This window comes from Aythya marila (genome assembly GCF_965140915.1).
Source record: "Aythya marila genome assembly, chromosome: 3".
In the NCBI taxonomy this organism is placed as follows: Eukaryota; Metazoa; Chordata; class Aves; order Anseriformes; family Anatidae; genus Aythya; species Aythya marila.
In genome coordinates this window covers 34,444,330-34,465,922 of record NC_139044.1, presented here as the reverse complement: position 1 = coordinate 34,465,922, position 21,593 = coordinate 34,444,330, and the positions used below count along the sequence as shown (strand labels likewise).

General features: G+C 40.5%; 1 protein-coding gene across 1 annotated transcript in view; it reads right to left on the bottom strand.

Moving 5' to 3' along the window:
* Positions 1-14,348, bottom strand: part of GLP1R (glucagon like peptide 1 receptor) — a 90,024-nt gene extending 75,676 nt beyond the window's left edge. Inside the window, exon 1 of the mRNA XM_082755567.1 lies at positions 14,291-14,348. The gene's annotated coding sequence lies outside the window, so the exon portion shown is untranslated. The remainder of the gene's footprint in view (positions 1-14,290) is intronic.
* Positions 14,349-21,593: the final 7,245 nt, after the last annotated feature.

Sequence of the window (21,593 nt, the reverse complement as noted above, 5' to 3'; positions counted from 1 at the left end):
TCTTGCAATTTTGTTAGAAGTGTTCCTTTTAAAAAGAAACCCACTACCACAACTTCTCTCTTCACGTCACAGAGCTTTCAACAGGCTGAAACTGATCAAACAAACAAGTTCGTTTTCACTAAGTACTAGAATTGCAAATTTTAAACTCTGTGAAGTTCCAGCCAGTAGCTAACAGAGATATCCAAGATTGACATGAAGTATACGGATGAAATCTTAATTTACAAGAGATCTAAGTGAGATAAGCATAATTCTACGTTGGTGGAAAGAATAAGTGCACAGAGGAAAAAAAAAAAGTGTTGATTACATTAAAAGCCACAAAGATCAGAATAGAAATTGTAGGTACAGGAAAACCTTGTGCTCCAACAACCTGCATGTTCAGGTCACTGTTGGGTACATCCTCCTCCACTCCTACAGCAACCAGGGTTTATTTAGACCTCATGATAAGCCTTTGTGCATGCAAATCTCTCTCAACATTCTTTACATAACAGTTTCCAATTATTAAAATGAATGCATCATGAATTCATTAAAGATTCATCCTTTGTACTTCCTTTCTCCTAAAAGGAGAGTCTTTTAGCTATATAGACTTTTTAAAAGGGCAGGAGGAGGTGCAATTTTATTAGCTGTTCAAAAACAAAAGAGACAGACACTCATTAAAACCCTGAGAGGCCCCAGCTCAGTACAGGATCTCACTAGACTGACCACTATATAAATGTTTCATGGTTTTTTTTTTTTTGCCTTGCCTGAAAGAGCCACAGCCTAAACAGGAATTGTTCAGAAGGGTTTATTTTATGGAATTCAACTGGAAAAACAACACAACCTAAAAAAACAGTAACTCAATATATGGAGGACAGTAAGACGACTCTGGCCAGAGCTGGGACATGATCTCTAGAGGAGCCCATTAGATAAGCAGCCTGGGCAGCTGGACAAACACACAGCAGACTGGCCAGCTTGTCTGCTTAGTTTCTAGCAGAACTTTCAGTGGAAAGAACACTAACCCACAGAACATTTCTCTTGTCAGATTACTTGGACCAGAAATGGTGAAAAAAATTAAAGGCAGCACTAGGGTGGAGGAAAAGACAGATGGGAGGGAAAAGAAGCCTAAAGAAAAAGACTTAGTCAAGACCAAAGTAGGCTGACACTTTCCATTCCTAACTATTCAAATAGATACCAGTTTGTGTCATAAAACTAAGCAAAAGACAAGCATTGCAAAACAAGTACAAAACAGCTAGCTCATAATAGTACTGAAGTTGAATATTCTTCTGTCAGATGCCTATCACTCCATACTTGATGGTATTCCAAGTTTGCTACAAATTTGCTATGAAATGATCTTCTCATTTCCCAGTGAATCTGCTGCACATGTTGCCTTTCAAGAAACACTTTTCTCCTTTGCTGATCCCAGCTGTCCATTGAGCAGGATACAGACACTTTGAACAGCGTAATAAATCTGTTTATTTCCAGAGCTTGATTTTGCTCCAAATATTTCCAGCATGACAAAAATAAAGAAAGAGTAAGGAATAAGAACAGCTATAAATTTAAAAAAAAAAAAAAAAAACAAAACAAAACAACAACAACAAAAAAAAAACAATAAAAAAGCAGAGGCCATTAAGTAGCATTAACATAAAGATCATTGCCTTTGATGAAATTTGTGGACAAGAGAAAGCATTTGGAATACAGGATTTTTATGTAAGTTCTTTTCAGCACATTAACTGAAAGCCTAGTTTCTTTTGATTAGCTAGAACACAAGGCATCCTCTCCCTCCTCTTCTCTGAAGTAATCATATTCATGAAATACTTGAAGGTATGAATTTTCTTTAAAGTTTATTTTAAGCATTATGCCAAGCAGCTCAGACAGATTGGCAAAGCCGAGATTAAAGACAACTCTAAGTCCTTCTACTGAAGATAAACTATTGAGTATTTTCAAAAACAACAGGGGACAACACACTGCGAAGATTAAAGTCAGGCTGTTAAAACCAAGTTGCTGGACCTGAAAAGGGGAACCTGATGAGGTTCAGGCAAGGGGCAATACAAAGTAGAGACATGAAGGGAACTAATTATTGAAAGCTTGAACAAGGAGAAAGTTAACCTCATGAACTTTAAAGGATGTTTATATTAGATTTGTTCTCTCAATATGTCAGCATTTAAGCTCACTAAATAGTATGTGTAGCAACAACTGACAGCTTAGTTCATCGTTAAGTGCCCAGCTTTAAAGAGTATACTGTTTAACAGTACAAATAGTCTCATTGATCAAGATGTCTACTGTGCAGCTGTAAGCCCTCCTCCCCTCACCCTCCAAATCAATTACACAGTAACTAAAAACCATTTTCAGAAAAACATAGACCTTCAGCCCTGACTCTATTACAGAAAGGGCTCAGTACTCTGATTTCTGTAGCCATTACAGATATTTCCAACATACCTGTTGCATTAGTATCCAAGCACCCAGTCTTATTGAATTAAGTGCACGCAGGAGGAAGCCAATTACCATCATTTCTTCTCCAAACCAGGAATTTGGAAAGGGTCGTTTTTCTTCATGGATTATGGTGATGTGCATGTATACATACATGGCCATCCTATCTTGTTAAGTAGTAGTAACAACCATTCTTACTTTCTATAGAAAGTGCAAGACAACACTAATCCATCTTCCTATTTTAACATTCCATACACTTAATGAGTTATCACCTAACTCAGTTTCCCTAAATGGAAGAGAGAATGCTATTAAAAGTTTGAAATTCACTATCTTGCACAGAAAAATCTAAAAAGAACAGAGTGAACCCACTCAAGCACAAACCTGAATGTTTCTTGTCATCTATCAGCCACTAGATGTTCCCTCAGACTTATGTAGTAGTCACAGAGATGCATCTAACAAACTGAGCTACTCCTGCTTCTCTTACCTAACAATTCCACCCTTAATCCTAGGAGAAAGCCTTTATCTGCAAGAGCAGACACTGATTAAAACCATTTAAAACAAAACTCAAAAAGAGAGAACGGTTAGTGAGTGAGCCACAACTTTCAATTTGGCTTCAACAACCTCTATCTTGAATGGCACATCTCCTTTGATCACCCAGACTAACCATGAATACTACAGCAACAGCATGTACAGTTTGTTCCCCATCTTCTCCTCCTTCAGTTCCCATGTACACAAATGTCTTGCTCCCATATAGGACCCCAGTTACTCTTTGTAGCTGAAGGCAGATTCTTCCCAGCAATTCCCACCCATAAACTTTTTTTTTCTTGTCATTGTTGAAAACGGGAAACATTTTATGTAGAACAGGTCTGGAGAGTTTGCCCACAATACACACACAGAAAAATACCTGAATATCATCTTCTTTCTTGGAAAAGAAATATCAAGAGAACATTTTTTTCCATTTTGAAAGCCTGTAACATTTTTTTGAAAAACAAACAAACAAAAAAAAAAAAAAAAAAAAAAAAAACACACACACACCACTAAGTAGAAGTAGTTAAAGTAGTTAAAGCTGCCCTAACTCATGGGTTGATTTTTTTCTTTTTTCCAGAAAACTAACAGTCCACTACTGTAACAATTTCCTCTAGAATTAATATGTGGGGAAATAAATTAATCCATGTAATTGCCCACTTTGCTACTGATATAATATTTCATCTCTACTGTGATTACATAAAGTGCCTGGGTCTAATCAGCTGATTATAAATCAGTTGTCAGTAGATACATAGAGGTTTGCATCTCAAAAAAATAGGTGTTGACTGATGAAATGCAGTATCTAAATTCAGTCTCACAATTAATTAATGAGAACGTAGGGTGGCAAAGTGGGAAAGAACATAGGAATTATGACAAAGATGAAAGCTTCCCTGAAGTGTTAAATGATTTCCCATTACTCAGTTACTTTAAACAGCAAGAAAATAGAAAAATGGATTAGGAAATGAAGAAATCTTTGGCTGCTCAATGACCCATCCACATGGATGCTATCTAACTATACAAGCAAATACATAAAACTTCGTCACATTCCAGCACTGAGACACCAGTGTAGCTCAGACACCAAAACAAGTAAGAAATCAAGAAATACGGTTTCAAACTACAGTTTACTTTCTTGTGATTTACAACCATGTCTACCTTTGCAAGGCCATTAAGAGTTCAGATTATAAAGCTCACATTCTTTTACCCTTACATCTCATTAGTAATAGAATCAGCTTTATTCTGGAGAGCTTTAATAGCCTCATTCATTACCACCAGGTGTCTTAATCCCCAAAGAGCGATGAACAAATTCAGAACATACTGAATTATTCTACAGACAGAAGATATCTTATGGAGGTTTATCCTTTAGCTAATGTTAGTTGGCCCTAGAAGTCCGTAGGGAATTAAGTTGTGTGATACTGAATGGAATTTTTAAAAGTATGTGTCAACTCTTAGCTAGATTCAACTAACACAGGAGTACTGAGATGTAGACTTAAAGTGCATCTATTACAACACTAAATATGTTGGATGCTAGTTTTCTGAAGTACTATTTGAACAGAATGTTTCTGACCACCTTTATGCCCGAGTGCCTTCTCTACCATTTCCGTGATGCTTCACATTTCTGCTAGAGAAATTGTATGTAGGAAGAATTTGGGGCTTTTGAAAGAAGTACACTATGAATACAGCTTCATTTATTTGATGTACAGCTTATAACCACACAGTGACATTGTAAATAGCATATAACTTCCTGTCAATTTTCGTTTTTCAAGAGAGCACTGTTTGCAGTGTCACTGAGTTTAAAAGGAATAGGATCTTCTTCATTCTTAGAATGCTACATTTCAAACAGTACCTGATGAATCCTTTATTAATGGTTTGTAAATGAAAAGGGCAATAAATTAGAGAACAGCAGACATCTGACAACAGCAGAGACCAATGGCTATTTCAAATCATTCAGATTAAATGCTCCACCTTTAATTTTCACATATTGAGGACAAAAGCCTCATCCATTATGTATAGCTAGCATTGTACAGCAGAATATATATTTTTTTATTCTGGAGGAATAGGACTAAAGAAGGAAGATGAAGACTGACCTAACTGAGCATCATTGATCCAGTTATATAATGCTGTATCTGTTATTTGTAACCCACACACAGTAGTACCAATAGCCACAGCATTTCTGCAGAGGAAGTATGTGGAACTTGCAGGATTTTCAGGATCTGGATTTTTCCAAAAACAGCACTGGAGCCCCCTGGTTACATTGGAGTATATGAGGTAGGCTGTTACATTCCTAGATGCTGGTGCTCCTTTTAAGCCTTGCACTTCCTACTCACCTCACCTACTGAAACAAATGGAAAAATATGCTGACGCCCAGATTCTCCCTCTAACAAAAAGGAGAAGAATTTGGATTTTGTGTACAAAACTCCTCAACAGTGATTGGTCTGTAGATGAGTCACATCACAGCCAGCCATAAAGGTAACAGGCTTCTGGACTTCCCAAACCAGACCTGTACCTTGCCCTGCCACCCCATCTCGGGTCCCGCATGGCTCACTGTGACAGTCTCTGAACACCACAAAGATCAAATCAGGTTGAGTAAATTCATTCATTTCATGACGCAGTAACTTCAATAGAGCACTAACTTATAAACCAAGTCTTTTGAAATCGTTTTGTTTTTCCCATCCAAGTCAGCATGAAGTAAGGCACCTGACATTTTAGAGAGCTTGTCGATGTTTCTGTACATGTAACCCTTTTTGGTATGTCAAAATGTCTTACAATAACTCTTCAGCAGCTCCTTTACAGCACTCTAGAGAGGTCTGGAATCCCTGTGTGTTAGGAAGTGTATCTTATGATAGAAGCCCTTGGATACCAACCATGTCAGTTTCTCCCAGAAGGTTTGAAAAAAAAAAAAAAAATTTATTACTTATTCACACCACAACTTAGTAGTTGCATTAACCAGAACTTCTACCAGGCACCTGCAAAAGCAGAAAAATGGTCCAGAAGCCAAAGACAGCCAGTATAATTCTCCAATTCCTCCCCACTGATATGGCTTTAGAGATGAAATGTAGCCTAGAACAGTCTTCAGCAACATCCACCAAGGTTCCTGCTAACACACAACCCACCCCATGAAGTGCCTTCCAGTATGCTGTGTGCACGCTTAGCTTCAAAGCTAGCAACTAGCTTAAGAACAGCACCTCCCCATATATTTGAGCACATACTTGGTCCTTTTTCCCCTGCATTAAGAACTATGGCATCGTGAAAAAGAAGAGAATCATCAATGAGATCTCTGCAGTTTCTGGGACATACCGTACCCTCTCACCTGCTGTTCCACCTAATGTACTATACAGTAACAGCAAATTTCAAAGAAGAAAAGGGACATTCTACAATGCTACAGAAGTTGAATTTCAGTATTTTTGAAGGGGGAGGGGGGGCTCAAGACCCATTAGGGTAAAAAGTTAATTCTCCAATTTATTTGCTCTAAGGTTGAATGCAGAATCCAGGAGACTGTGGTTGATACCACAAGCAATATATCTACAGAGCTGAAAGGAAGTAGAAACATTAGGAAGAATAAGGCAGGTGTTTCCTGTGGGAAAGAAATATGTAGAAGTTTGGTGTTAACATAATTCAATAGGAAAGGAAGACTGATGCTACACATCCTGAGCCTGTTTTTAAGGGGTGCAATTCCCATACAAAACTCCTTCCAAAGGAGTACATCTCCCTTTATTATCACAGCTCAGCAGACAGTCATAAAGCTTGTTACAGGGTCAACTGCATTTCTGCAGCTTGTCTCAGCACACACTCAAAAGCAGCTGGACCACCTTACAAGCCAAAGAAACACCCATTATGAACAGAGCCAGAGAACTCCTGAAGCACCTTTTCTGGTAACTTCCCTTGTTTCTGTCTGCATTTGACTTGCTCCTACATGTGGACAAGCCAGAGTCTGAACTGCTCATGTTACCACAAAAACTCTGCTAAGGACAATGAGGATTGTTGCCATAATCTTCTGCCAAATACCAGAGACCTACTTAATACAAAAATCTCAGTGACTGTCATTCCTCCCATTTAGAAAAGGGTACATGGGAGAGCACTGTTTCTCCTCCAACTTTTCCCTCAGGCTCATCACAAGTATTTTGGTTAACCTGAAGTTATGGTATCCAGCATGGCTCAGTTTTCAGACTGATATGCTCAGCAGCACTAGAACTGCATGTCAGGCGGAGACCAAAATGTGCTAGCCAGAACTGCAGCTCTTAATCAGAGCAGGATTTCAGAGACTGTCCACATGCAAGCTTCATAGATTGTCCCATGCAGATACATCCTTACACACATCTGTTTGTCCTGAAGACAACAGGTCTAACAAATTGGCAAGAACAGTATTTCCTGGAAATAATAATTACAACAAAGTAGTACAGTTTTGCAGAGCAAGGAGGAGAAAAATCAATACAAATAATGGTGAGAGGTTTCAGTGAGTGAACAGACAACATGCCTTAAGTATAACAAAATTTGGATGACATGCTAATTCATGTACACTTGTCCTTTAAGAAAAGAGGGTGCTGAAGAAGGCAGGAGACCAAAACAGCCTCAGGCCTCTCAACTGTGCTCAAGGAATTCATCTTCTACCATTTGCAGAGGGTTCTTCTACACAGATCTTGAATCTTTATCTACTTCCAAGATGCAATCAGAAAGTAGGTTCACTTTCCTGAACCTCTCCCTTAGCACAGAAGAGAACTTAGGAGCAGCAACAGAGCAAGGAAAAGGGCAGCAGCAAACAACACCTAGACCTATACATCACATCTTACAAGAATGCAAGTTTTTAAGAGTCCTAAAGGCATTAAAGGAGGGGGGGGGGAGTAAGCACAGAAGTGAGACAAGGCAAGAACAGAACAGGAGAATACAGATGAACTCAAAGAACAGAAAAGACAACTGAAGACAATACGAAAATATTGGAATTGGGAAAGCTACCATAAAACAATTAAGGAAAAAGATGGCAAGAGGGTGAACTAACAATAAAAAGCAATCAGTTGCAAGAAAAGTAACAGTCGATACCAGACAGCACTCGGATGGCAATCCATTAACAGTCAATTATAGTGAAACAGCAATAAGATGTAGGCAGTACAATGGCCAGCTGAAGAAACTATTCTTTTCCACATACGTAAACTACAATTTTCTTCTACCTACTTGCCATTTTTAATTGTTCATTCAATTAAGATGCGTTCATTCTATACATAGCTGCAATATTTACGAGACTGTTAAAGTCACGCTTGAGCTTGGGGTATGGGGTGTTCCTCACAAGCCTTTCATGTAAGAATTTGAGAAAGATCCTTACAATATTGTGTCTGCACATATAAAACTCTAATGATGCATTCACTTACACCCAAGCATGGGATTGGTTGTTTCTTTAAGATGGTAAGACCTTAAGTATTCTTAACAGGACAGTACTTCGTGGATAGCCACTCTTGTTCTCTGTCATCAGGAGATCTGCCATGCTGGACCCCAGAAACACTACTGCAGGGCTTACTAAATCCCTGAAACTAAAACTGCAGGGAGTTTTTGCATGGGTCTATATTCATTGCAGTTAGAACCATCTGCTTTCCTTCAGAAGTAGAAGAGGAGGACCTTCCATGTTTATGCTTACAAAACGCAGATGACACTTGCGTTGCCTACAGATTCTCCTACTGTCCATGAAGACTGACACTTTTCATAAGCTCCTTCATGTTCATACCAAATGATAACTGGAATATAGCAGATCACAGGTCAACGTGGTTGCAGTTTATAAATATCAGTTTTCAGCACTGAACCAAATGATGAAGAACAATACTCAGCCACCAGCCGCAAACCTATATGAACATACCATAATTTCAAATTCTCTGCATTTATACATACCATTAACACCTGAGTGAGCTACCTTCCACTTGGGAGGCTGGAGATCCCTAGACACTGTTTACCTATCCCTCTTCTGATAGAAAGCACTGGCTGAAAACATTAAGTTTTGTCTTTTCTTCAGTAGCTCGGTTAGGAAGATTTGCTTTAATTAAAGGAGCTCCTGCCCAATGCTTTAATTCAGCCTCACAAGAAAACAACACTGTAAGGCTTAAATAGAAGGTCTCTTATCTACCAAAAACTTTTTCAATAGCAAAGACACATCTGCATTGTGTAAAGTTACCTTTGTTAAGGCACAAACTAATAAAACTGATGCAATGTGCCAAGGAAACTTTAGCAGCCCTGGCTAATAGTACATGCACTGGTTTATCACAGAATAAGAAATACAAAAGCCTTTAACAAAAGAAGCTGAACACTAAGATAATTTTCCTACAGCATTGCAGAAGGAAACAAGCAGTTTTCCAAAGGAGTGCTCCAAGTTATAAGCTAGTGAAGGCCTTCTGATGTCAGAAGCAACAGCTCCTGCTGGTACGTCCTCTCAAGTAACTGGCAATCAATCAGCAAAGCAAATTAAAGCTCCATTTAGTGTGACAGGCCTACAGAAACAGACTGTAATGTAATACCTCAGAAAAATCCACTTGACAACCAGCAGGCAACCATTTATGCTTTGTATACCAGGTCCACTTTCACTGAATTTTATTGCATCTATAGAGCTACAACTTTTGGAGGGCAAAAGCTTTAGTTGTTATTCTAGCCCTGCTTCTGTCACTTTCAGAGTACGTTTTTTTTTCCTCACAAGAGAAGAGAACTACACATGCTTCACCACTGATATAGCCATAACACACAGCCTACCATGCCCAGCTGTACTCTGCCTACACTTCACTTCAAATACTTTTGGCTAAACTGTTTCAGACTGCTGCCCAGTTTGGGAGTTGGGTGGAGGGTGCAGTAATGGCATTAGAAATGCAGGGAAAGTTGGAAGATTTGACAACCCTTTCACTAAGTTTAACTTGCTTTGACCAGACATCAGAGCTTTAAAATTCAATGCCAAAGGCCAATTCATTGTCTTGCTGTGTTAAACACAGTCCTTTTCTTTGGATATCTGATATCCTAAGCTCCTTAAGCCTGAAATGTCTGCACACACACACTCACATACAGGTACATTTACAATATTATAACAAGCAATTAAGTATCTTCTTTTTAGCTCATATACGCATATTTGCTGCATTAGGGCATCTGATTTTGTTGCACATGTGCTATTACTAGCATTATAGAATTTACAGAAAATAAGAATTTTTTCTGAAAAATACATTTTCTGAATACATAACAGGTGTTTTAGTCAGCCTTCATTTGGGACACTGATTTCATCTACTATTAAGCAATCTGAAGTTTTATACCATATTAATACAGGCATGAATTTATGTGGACTGCAAGTATTAAGTTTTTGAAAAACCTGGCCACGTTCCCAGGAAAGGAGCCCATTACCTAGAAGCTGGCAAAGTGTCCTCTGATAACAGCTATAGCAAGGTGGCACAGTGTCAGACCTTGTCCGATCATCCTTTTCTCAATTACATTCTATACCACCGCCAGTATGTGCTGCTAATAACAGGCAGAGCATTAATAAGCCGAGACTTGTCTAGAACATTTTGATTTTGAAAGTGCAGGCAACAAAGAAAACCAGTGCTATGTGAGCTCTGAGGAGCAGGAGAACAAAAGCCTCAGAAAGAATTTCCAGTCAGTGTAAGTAGAGAGGGGAATTTGCTCAGGAGACGACCCTACTGAGGCCATACCTCAAGTACTGTGTTCAGGTTTGGGCCCCTCCACACACAAAGGACATCGAGACCCTGGAACAAGTCCAGAGAAGGGCTACAAAGCTGGTGAAGGGCCTGGAGCACAAGTCCTGTGAGGAGTGGCTGAGGGAACTGGGGTTGTTTAGTCTGGAGAAGAGGAGGCTCAGGGGAGACCTTATTGCTTTCTGCAACTACCTGAAAGAAAGGTGTGGGGAGACAGGGGTTGGCCTCATCTCACAGGTATCTAGTGATAGGACTACAGGGAATGGCCTCAAGATGTACCAGGGGGAGGGTGAGGTTGGAAATTAGGAGACATTTCTTCTCAGAAAGAGCAGTTAGGCATTGGAATGGGTTGTCTAGAGAGGTGGTGGAGTCACCAGCCCTGGGGGTGTTCAAGGAAAGGTTGGATGTGGTGCTTAGGGACATGGTTTAGTGGGTGACATTGATGGTAGGGGGATGGTTAGACCAGATGGTCTTGGAGGTCTTTTCCAACCCTAATGATTCTATGATTCTAAGTCAAGATGCAGTTCGATGTGCATGCTTCCATGCTTGCTTCCATGCTTGGAGCCACTAGCCTCCAGAGCACTCTTCCATTTCTCAGCCAAGTTCTATAGCCATTTTCCCCACCATAATGACTTCTAAGGAACACAGGTCTAGAGGACAGCAGTAACTGGAAGCCTTAGGTCAGTTCTTTCAGCATCAGGACACGCAGCAGAAGACAAGTCAAAAACAGTCACAGCCCTGCAAGCCTGTGTTCAGACATTCAATCAGACACAGACCTCTGTGCTGTCCAGGCCAGAATCTAACAGACTACGACATTTGAAACCACTCCCTAAGCTGCATTTCCCACTTGTGGTTCTTCAAAGCTCAAAGCTAGCACTCTTAGACCACTACAGGACCCTAGATATCCATTGAGGAAGTGGGGGCTGCAGAACTAGAAGCAGCTGTGACAGCCTTCCAAAGGGGGAGAAAGTAGCAGGAACTATACAAGACCCTAATGCCTGCAGCCTAGGGAGCCATGCTGACTGTGGGAGAACAGATTAGCAACTGTATCTGAAGAAGCCTAAATAACCCAATAGTAATTGAGTGCCAACAACACGCACATACACAAACATCCATACACTCTAATTAACAAAAGTGCTGATATTGATGTGAATACTTGTCTATTTCCAAGCAAAAGCACTTCAGAACTAAGAGCTGAGGACAGCAAAAGATCTGTAACCTTTCCACTGGATTCAGTTGTTTGTACTTCTACCCAGGAGCTGTGTTAATCACATTTTAGCCTGAGGAACAAAAGCACCGGGGGTAGTTTGAAGAACAGAAAGCCAATTAAGAGCTGGGGTAAAGCTCCTGCCTTCTCTTCAGTGGTATTTAAATGACTTTCTACAAGACTATCCTATCAAAGCTTTGAACATTTACACTACACAGAAAACTGGGGTCTAAAATCCAAACCCAGGATACAACCAGATGGCTGAGAACCAGCAAGCAGCTGTGTGTCAGCTCCGTCAGCAGCGGGACATCGCTGCTCAAGGCCAAGCAGGGAAAGGACACAGGCTTGTCATGACTAATAAGATTCTGCATTGCAGCCGTGTACTACCAGCTCTTGGTCATTTTACCACCCTCAATGCAGCAAAAACAATCTAAACACTTAAGCAATTGCCAGTCATCCTGTGTTTAAGATGGTGTCAAGTTTGCAGCGCAAACTCAAACTCCAGACTTTTTTCTTCCTTCCACATACATCTTCAACTTCCTCTTCTGCCTTTCCTGTCTTGTTCCCAATCCCCTTTCTCACTCATGTGAGGGACTGAGGAGATGCGGAAGTTCAAAGTAAAACAATAGTCACAACATCAGTAAAACATTTTCTCCCCCAGCTCCCTATCACATTATCCTACCTTCCCCTCACATCTGTCATGCCTCTTTAAACCAGAAAAGCCAAGATCTTGCAGCCAAGAGTATTTAAACTGAAATTGACACTGCTTAAGCAGTAGCAGATTATCACCTAGATTTTACCTTTAGCACCATTCTGAACTGAATCTGAAAAGACTCCTGACAGCAAAAGTCCCACACTTCTGCATGCTTAGCATCGAGCAGAGTACTTTGTACATTTTGCCAGCACAGAACAGACACAATCACTGCTCGAGACAAGTTGTCAGATAAGACCCTCTAGTGTCAGAAGAGGCTAAAAAGCACACAACATATTGTGACACTAAAGTCAGAGGGAAATCAGTGTTGAGACCAGATAAACTTCTTCCCTCTCATCTTCCCCCAGTCCTACATCCAGCCAAAGGAGCCCCCTTTGCTAGGAAGAGTACTTCACCTTGTTTCTCAGCCTCTGGCAGCCCGATCCCAAGAGTACCCAGCCACACGCTGGCTTCACAGCTCTACCTAGCAGCACACCTCAGTGATGCTAATCCCTTGCTCACCCCAAACTCATCCATGAACTGCAGCAACGCACAGCCTGAAAATTCAGACATTTCTAGCACTCCAACAGACTACAAGCAAATGCTACTGATCTCCATCACTAACATAACCACAGGATAGCTCAGGGTGGAAGGGACTCCTGGAGGACATCTGGTTCAGCCAATGCCAAGCCAACTTTGATAGCAGCTCAGGCTGCTCAGTGCATTATCAAGCAGCAAACACTTCCAAGGACAGAGGTTCCCCGGTCCCTGTGCCAGTGTTCAACCACCTTCAGGGTGAAGAGGTTTTCCTGACTGGATTTTTATCCAGGTGCAACTTGCGCCTGCTACTCCTCTAACAAGGCCCTGATGTCAAAAAGAAGGAAGACATAAGACAACCAGAAATCCCAGAAACCAGTAGCTACGACAACCCCCTTGATTAGCTGGGAACTAAACGGATCATTCTGAGTAGTGTTCTGTAAGTCAGTAACCCCCATAAACTTTCAGCAACTGGAAGAAAAGCAGCTGCACAGCTAGCAGGCTCAGTCAGCTTCACCATCCCTCCCTTCTACAGCCCACAGCCAGCCTCTCTCTCCCTCCCCATCCCCACAGAAATGGGATTACACTTCTTCACCTGTCACCCTCTTCCCCATCACCTCCCACTGCTCTTCTCAAACCACCCACTGTCTCCCCATCCCCAGGCCATGTGTGCACTGCACAACTCCCGCCTGGGCGGCCTTTTCCTTGAGACAGACACTGCTTCAGGCTCCTCTGGTTCCAGCAGCCCCAAATCACCCACAAGACCCGCAGAAGAGGGAAACCCCAACAGCCTCAGTTGCTTCTGCCAGAAGAAGCATTCGAGTAATCCGACAGGCATTTCAGAGACAAGGCTGACTGAAGATCTAGGAAAACTCAAGCCACGAGCTCAGCATCAGGGACGGGTGTTCTCACCCACTCCCCCTCAGGCTGTGTCCCAGGCTGCTGCCGCCCTCCCTCCCTCTCTCAGCCTGCCCTAAAACCCACCTCTCCACCCCGAGCTGTGCCCACACACCCACTCCAGCGCATCCCCAGGGTCGCGGGGAAGCAGAGTTACCTTGAGGACCGTGCCACAACCCTGCCGCTGCCTCCGCTGGCTGCTGGCTGTCAACCGGGACCCTCCCCTAGCGGATCCCCCGCGCCCCACAGAGGGACAGGGCACGGGGGGAGGCAGCAGCACCCGCTCCCCACCCGCAGCCCCAGGACGTCCCGCTGCCAGCATCGCCCCGGAGCCGGGACAGCCGCGCGGGTGGGGACCCGGGGGGCACTCACCCGCCTCACGGGGGCAGCTCCGGCCGCCGCCAGCAGGAGGAGGAGGAGGAGGAGGAGGAAGAGGAGGGTGGCGGGGGGCATGGCCGGGGCCGGCCCCCATGCGCGGGGCGCGGCGGAGCGAGGGGCCCGCTCCCGGCGGGGCTCCGGCGGCCGCTTTTGTAGCCGCGGCGGAGGCGGAGCCGGGCCGGGGCCGGCCCAGGTGCGGCCCGGAGGGGAGCAAAAGGAGGAGAAGGGGGAGCGGGGAAGCGCCCCTAGGGGGTCCCGGCCCTCTGCTCTGCTGCCTGGGGAGGGCTGGGAAAGATAGCCCCCGCCCAGGCGGTTTTCTAAGTTTTATTAGTTTTTAGGAAGTGAGTGCGGTCAGCCGTAGATAACGTGAATTTTCAGAGCTGGATGCTAGATCCGGTGCAGGTTTCTGAGCTAAAGTCTTCTGGTAAGAAGAAAGCACTGAAGACCTGACAGGTCTGGAAGGAAATCTCAAAATTGAAGTGAGAACAGGGGAAAAGAATTCGGATTGGACTGTTACATACTATTAGAATGTGAAGGAGCCAAATATTAATGATGTGCATTAATTTCAAACACACCACAGGCTGATGCTTTGGGAACGTGACTATCCAGAGCATCCATGTCATGGGATCATGAAATTCCGTAGCATGAGTATAGCCAGGACAGCAGTTACACCTCAACAGCTAACTCCAGGCAGCATTAACTGAAGTGACTTGGTTAACTGAAGCCAAAAAGGGTATTTCCTTCAACTTCTCTGAAGTGAGAGAAAAAAACAAAGATTGGAAAAATTGCTCCCAAAGAAGAAAGAGCATGTAATTTGGGTTAAGAGAGATGACCTTCAAACACCTCAAGTTAGTTGAAATTCCCGAATGTCTGCTTCAGGTGATGCTTTTTATCTTGAGATTAATTTTTCACTGTCCCAGTAAGAGATTCTCCATTGCCATAGAAGTAATATTTCTGTCACAGACATTGCTGAGAACTTAACTTAAAGAACAGTGAGGAATTAAAAATAATAATATATATATAAACAATAAAATTATGAAATTATAAAATTATAAAATTATGAAATCCTGTTCAAGCACAGCCATGTGGCCTAGACCAATGAAGAAGCTGGTTTTTATGGAAATCGGTGATCCCTTTGCTTCAAGCCCATATCTAATATTTGCCTTAAAGGCATATGTATCCATTTGTGTTAAGATAAGTTACACATAACTACAAGAAATTCCTGCAAAAAACTGCATTTCTGTTACCTGCAATTATCACACATCCTTGAAGGAAGCAAACAGAGAGAGCATCTATTATGCCAGACTACTGAGAAGCACGACTAGGAAAAACAAGCATTTGCTATAGTTTTATGTGGTCTTACTTCCCTGAAAGGCTGAGAGAAGACTCTAGCCCAAACTCTAGCCCGAAGCCTGGTTACACCTCACAGGAATATTTGACTTGAAGTCCAACACCTGACTCCATTTTGAAGTGCCTATGAGGACCAAATATGTTACAGGTGTTTTCAGTAAACCAATAAAACCACCAGGCAACTGAGCAAAATACTCTCCGGTTTCATTCAGGCCAGGCAACAGAATGCCTTAATACAGGGAAAGAAATCTCCTCCACCTAGATAGCACCACCAGCCTTATCAGGGTGCATCTACTTCACATGCATGTCTCCACTACTTTCCATTCCTGATTCTGCAGCAGACTTATTAAGTTTCCCAGTTCGGACTTCTGCTGCCAAAATGACTCCCAGCACCTGTGCTTATTAGGTGGCCAGCTGCTTTCACAGGAATTTAATAAGTGAATATCTCTGTTTAAGAGCCTCATCAGCCTATGAGGGTGAGGTATGTCCCTTTGGAAATAGAAGTATTACTTTAGGCTAATCCTACTTTCCAGAAATAATCAGATCTATTTTTTTTAGACGTGATGAATTTTACGCTGGTGTTACCTATGTGAATGTTTCTGGAGGATCTAAATGTTTCATTTTTAACTGTAGGTATATTCAAATAAGTATTTTTATTAATTTGTTTTGTTGTCTCCTTGATTGACTTAACTCAAGAGGATTATTTGTAAACAATAAACTCTAAACAGGTATGTTTTTATTATGCCCATTTGGAAGCTATTATGTCATTTCAGATGACTGAAAATGACCTGTTGACTTATATCATTGTGTTAAAAGAAAGGCCGCTTTCCCAGAAATAGGAAGGTATTTGTTACGCAAATCCAAATATTTCTGGGGGGGAAATAATGACAAAAGTTGTTTCTAAAACCTGCATCTGTTGAATTTTTGTTATGTTTATTGGTGGTTTTATTAACATTGAAACCCAATTTAATCTTTTATGGGTGTTAACATTAGAGAAGGGCAATTTGAAAATAGAGAGCAAAGTGAAGTATTCAAATGATATGATCTAACTTTAAAAGAACCTGAGATCCTTTCAGTTTGAAAAACACAGCATGTGTTGAGAAAGCTTTGAGCTGCTCTCTTAAAAAAGAGACTTTTCTTTTGTGTGTGTGTGTAGCTGAACAACTGCAGATGATGTTTAAAGTGTAGGACTTATGTAACTTTTCTTTCCTTCCTTCAATTCCTTCTAGCTCACATATGTATATGTGATATTTTAAGGTAAGAGGTTGCTGCAACTTTGAGAACTAAGCATTTCACCTAAACTCAGGATTTATAAGAAGAGTAGAGGTAGCTGCTGCCCTTGCTGCCCTGTATGATGGTTCTGTAAGTGTTGCCTATGTGCCTGAAAGGCTGTTGGCTTAATCTTGTGGTTTGTAACTGTAGAGTGTAGCAGAAAAAAAAAAAGGCTGAGAGGAACTGTCAGTACAGGTCTTTGCAAGCTCAGTGAAAGCTTAAACTTCTGAGGTGAGGATCAGTACCTATGAAGCTATTCAAAGAAATGTCTCAAACTTGAAATAGGTGTTTAAGAAATGAAGCAGAAGAATTCTAGTATTGAATCATTGAATATGGATGTGTCTGGAGAATCTGAATTCATTAGATACCTGCTTAACTGAAATAAAACTCAGCTAAGCCAAATCCTTCTTTATGCTTCCCAGGACGGGGGGGAGGGGGAGGGAAGTAACTGAACAGTATTATGCAAATGTATGTTACAAACAAATAATCTATAGTTATGATTACAAGCATGTAGGTACTTAGAAGAGGTCGTCTTGTCTTGAAGCTATATGCACTTCGATATCTTCAGAGAAACTAAATTGTCTGAATTGTGTCTTGAAACCTGGACACTGGAAAGCATTAAACTTAAGTATTTCAGTAACATTCAAAATGATCTTAAAGTACACTATATCAGAACATGCCTACAGCAAATAACTATATAGCAGATTAATGTACAAAACTTTTGGGAGAGTAGTGCATTAGAAAGCAGAATAATTTCTTTTGGTTACTGGCTATAGTACACATTTATGCATTAAATCTAATTATTTTTAGTTTTATTCTTGTAAGTACTAATTATTCTGTTCAGATTCCTGTTCACATGTAGGAGAATGGGATCGGGACATGAAATGTCTTGTATTAGCTACGCAGCAGGGGTTGAAATCTCCTGGTTTCCTATAATGTGAAGTACAGTACTGCAGATATAGACTCCAAATGAATGAACAGAAATTACTGGTAATTTGTAGTTCCAGTCTTAAATGCCTGGTTGGATGTAAATAGATAAAAGGTACAAGTACTGCTTGACCAAAAGAAATCAATTTTTCAGCTGTCATTTAGTATAGGTTGTTCTTTTTTGGCTATATATATGTTTTTGATGACAGCAGAGAAACGAATACAAAGATTTATTGTTACTTAAGTTGTGTAAAATACATAATGACTGGAAATAGCTGTATCTACTTTTTGAGGTCTAGCTGCTGTGTGGAATTTATTCCCTCCCTATAGCTGTTACATAAAATGATACAGGTCGAGGCTTAATTTCGATACAAAGCATACATTCTCTGTCTTATTAAAGAAGAAATTGCTTCAAGTCATTTCCTTAAAATGTTGTCAGAGGACTTATGTGGCCCTGTGCTGTGGAATCTGTGAATCAGTCCTAGGCGTTTCTACATCTTGACATTTTAGAAGTACAAAGATGTAAAAGCTGTCTAGTTGTGCAATAGGAAATAACTTTTTTTTCTATTATTGTATGAATTTCTTACCACAGTCCCTGAGTCCTAATTCAGATTTCCTAGTTTAAGATCTCATTTTCAAGAATGCTTTGTTAAGAACTCTATTTTGGTCTATAGAAGATTGCTAGGGTGAACAAAATGAAAATATGCTAGCACAAGGGAAAGAATAGTAAGAAGTATTCTGTACTGCTTTCAGTTTCTCTCTTTGTTTTTTCACAGGAAGCTGTGAATCACAGAACAAGGGAGGAAAGTCAAACTATTATTTATTGGAGTAACATTGATGGAAATACTAGTCTTCTCTCTCCTTTTACTATAGAGTAGTAGCTTTTTCTGTGAGGGAATTATTTAGAAGTTAATCCTTTCAATATCTTTGCACTAAGGGAAACTGATATGGAAAAGGAGAACTGCCTTGTATATCTTGATGCACCTTGTGCAATGATCATAATACTGGTCTTTGCCAAAGAGGTAGAGAGGACTTCTGTCCACTCTGCTGCTAGATGCTGAGCAGACAGGACCCAGACTTCCACAGGAAAAAGCTTTCCAAATGCTGAGACAAGCATTTTCTCCATCCTAATCTTTGCTATGTAAAGAATTGTGGTGTTTCAATTTCTAAGGGTTCCTTCTGGATTTGATCTTGATAGTGGAATCCTGCTAAATTTAAGTATTTTTTTTTAACTGACTTTGTAAGAATTAATCTCTGCATGTTTCTTTTGTGCTTTGAAAGCAGTATTAATCACAATTTAAAAAACAAACGGAAAAAAAAAAAAAACATACCTTTTCTACAACTAGCTTTGTCTCAGGGATACCCTGCTTGTGTGGTGCAGACGCATGTATCACTTCTTACAGTGCTTGCTTTAGTCCATGTGATGTCTATGCTAGGAATAAAACATCAGACTTCTGAAGAAATTGGATCTGGAGATCTGTCATAACTCTACAATTACATTCCAATATTTAAAAAGCAGCAGAAACATCAAGGTACTTAAAACTGCAACTTGCACATTCTATACCTCTTTTTTATTTTTTTTATTTTTACTACTTGCCTCAAAGAATTACAGTTAAATACTGCTGCTAAATGTTCTTCCAGACCACCCAAAAAAAATGAACAATATTAAGAACAGATATAGTCAGCAAATAAGATTACTGAACAGTACAGGAAAATGACAGTTTTTTTCCATAAAATATTTCACTTTAGAAGTGAATATTCTGAATCTTTGTTAAAAAAAATGTTAGTTAAACTAACCAGAATCTCAAGGCAGAAATGGAAGAAAAATGTTTCTCTGTAAATAATAAATCTTTTAAATGAAAGCTTAGCCAAAATGTTATATTTTTGGAACAAGCTTGTACCAGTCAGTGGTTTTGTGAGATTTAACAACCTGAGATGAAAACATCTCCCCTCCCAGAATCACAGAATTGTCTAGGTTGGAAGAGACCTCAAGATCTGACCTAACCTCTGACCTAACACTAAAACCATATCCCTAAGCTCTACGTCTAAATGTCTTTTAAAGACCTCCAGGGATGGTGACTCCACCACTTTCCTGGGCAGCCCATTCCAATGCCTAACAACCCTTTCAGTAAAGAAGTTCTTCCTAATATCCAGCCTAAACCACCCCTGGTGCAACTTTAGCCCATTCACCCTCATCCTGTTACCAGGCACGTGGGAGAATAGACCAACCCTCACCTAACTACAGCCTCCTACAGAATCCCCTTGCACATTATATTTCTTGTTTTCATTAATTCTATCTGATTCTATCCACTGCTATATAAAAGCTCACCATACAGCCATGCTCCAGACTTTTTGTGAATCATCACTGAAGAATGCTCACTCCTGTGCAAGGTGATCATCTTGACATACTTAGCAGATCAAAGAACCCCCATTAATGTTTCCAGTCTAAGACAGTAGGAGTGTGTGCCTTACGTTGTCTCACTTGCTTAAACTTGCCTCTGAAAATTGGAGGAAATGGATAGGAAAATCTTCCTGGGAGACAGTTCCAGTGATCAAGGAAGGAATCTGACAGACTGTGGATGCACACTCTAAAGTAACTCTGGACTAATTCTGCTACAAATTCTCAAACACATTCATGAGGTAAGCCCTTGCTTTCAGAGAGTTATTGTTGTTTACGTTATCTGTTAAGTATTTGTGTTTTTCTGATATGGCATTCTTGTCTTTGTCAATACAATCACTGGTATACTGTCTCACATCTTGAACAGGAGTATCCTGAATACCAATTGTCCATTTAAAAAATAAAAAATAAAAAAATAAATAGCAACTTGTTCAGTAACTAGAGAAAAAACATGTCCAGGTTAATTTATGAAATTGAATGCTTGTTATCTGTTTTGGACGTATAAAGCATTCCTGGGAGTGAAGGGTCTTCTACTGAGGCCTTGAGCTCTTATAGATTATGTCAACTAGGAGAAATGACTTGTGATGAATGAGTGAGGCTTAGGAGAGAAAGAATCAAATAATTGTACCTTGTTAGCAGTTTGAAAAGCTGGCTGTAACCAAATAAAGTGTAAGTATTTACTCTCCCGCATATGAGGACAGAAATATCTCTTGCATATTCTTAAAGCATTCAGAGATTAAAAAGGGAGTCTTCCAAATGACAGTAGACTGTTACTATTACAAAACATTATTTCCACAAACTAGCTGAAAAGCTATATGGAAATAAACATTGATTGTAAAGAATGTTTTGCTGGGAGTAAACTGGAAGCATTGAACTAATGTATGTTATTAAGGGAATAGAACAACATGATTAAACAAAGCCCCAGACAGTCTCACAAAAGATGGGCAAGGGTGAATGGACTCTGACAAACTGAAGAAGCAGATGCTGTCAAAAATCTGATGTAATATATGAAATAGAGATCAACAATATATTATTAATCTCTGTTCTTGATATTATACAGGTTGGAGAATGAAACCCTCTTCAGTGTAAGTTACAAAACAGCACATTATTAGCCTACATGTTCCCTGATATTTTCCCATGTAGACTATTATAAATGAGGCAATGCACACCTTCCACCTTTGGCAATGTTCACATGGTTGCACATAGTGTCCCCGCTGTAATGAAGCTGAAAGGGCAGACCAGGAAAGAAACTTTAGAAATTAATAAAGTAAGTTGTGCTTTTTCATTTTGATGTGAACTAAGATGTTTTGTACTCCAAACAAGATTTTTTCTTTCCCCCCAACACCCAGT